Below are 1,508 nucleotides of genomic sequence, written 5' to 3'. Positions count from 1 at the left end.
ATTTTTGTTATTTTGTGGTTTGAAGTACACTATTTTATCAAGGTTAAAATTCTAATTTCTACTAAGCTATTTCTACGTTTTTCAAAAGTTTGTCCGCGAAAAGCCATTGAGAAATTATTTTTACAAAGATAATGTTATTATTTTTACAAATATAATTGTTACTAAGTTGTGGTTTGTAATACACAATTTTATGATTATTAAAATTGCAATGAGGTATTCCTACATTTTCTAACAGGTTGTCCGTAAAATATCATTTGTAAACTATTTTTACAAATATATTAATGGATAAAACGATAAATATTTGTCAAGCCGTAGCTTCTAATAGGAGTCTCTTTTCACTAATAGACATTTCCGTTTGATATATCACTTAAGGTAAGCCAGGCCAGATTTTTTTACTTTAAAGTTTCAGAAACATAGTTGCTTTAGGGGTATTATGTTGTAAAAATCTAAAAAGTCGTGTTTTTGGGACTTTAAAAGCTTAGATTTAAATTGTTTTCCAATAGAAGCTGTCGAACAGTTGAAGATTAAATTTTAAAAATTTTGTCATTTTTGTAAAATTAAAAATGGGTTTCAGATTATTGTGCTTAAAGTTTTAGATACAGAAAAAAACTACACCTTTCTTTCAAAAATGCGAAAGCCCTTTTTAGTTTTTTTAAATTTATTTATTGCTATTTACAACTGTACATTATAATACATTTAGTAAATTTGATCTCAGTTAAATTGGAGTGTTACAGGCGTGTAGAGAAACTACCTATTGGTAGCACTCTAATGACGTTTTACATTAGCAGGTCTCGTGGCCATTTTCTTTTCATGCGCCTCGGAGGATTGTCAGGAATGGAAGAGGAAGCAAGGTTAGAAACTTCTGGGTATCGGTGGTTAGTTTATTATTAACAGCGACCACACCTATGCCATCAGCAGTGGTAAGGGTAGTGTTAGGATTGGTTGGGATGTTAGCTGTATAGACGGTGTAGAGGATGGGACCGAGGATACTACCTTGAGGAACACCAGCGGACTGAGAATAGAGGGAAGAATAGGAACCGTTGTGGTTTACTTGGAATAATCAATCGATGAGAAAGGAACGGATGATGAGAAAGTATGTAGGAGGTAGGAATGTACGGAGTAAAGCAGTCCCGGGTGCCAGACTCGAGTTTTTAATTTAAAAACGTAGAACCATGTTTATGTATCTACTCAACTAAGTAACTATAGTTCCGCTTATCTAGAAAAGTAGATATTTATTTGACCATGCTTAGAAATGAATGGAATTTTTCCCGATCTCTTTTTCGAAACCAGTGGTTCATAACAAAATTTACCTAGTTGTACCATGTGGTGGAGGTAATATAATAGAGTTTTTCTGAGCAAAACCAAATTTTGACAATTTTTAGTGGATTATATTTCTGCTTAAGGGATAATATTGCTTGACTGACGCTAAATATTTCGTGTTTCTCAGTAAATAAAGTGAAAATATTTATGAAAATAAAATAAAAATTTCTATGGAATCAGTTTTTGTT

Source organism: Halyomorpha halys, unplaced genomic scaffold (genome assembly GCF_000696795.3).
Source record: "Halyomorpha halys isolate HHAL.00 unplaced genomic scaffold, Hhal_1.1 Scaffold700.1, whole genome shotgun sequence".
Taxonomy (NCBI): Eukaryota; Metazoa; Arthropoda; class Insecta; order Hemiptera; family Pentatomidae; genus Halyomorpha; species Halyomorpha halys.
Note: the sequence above shows the minus strand (reverse complement) of the source record.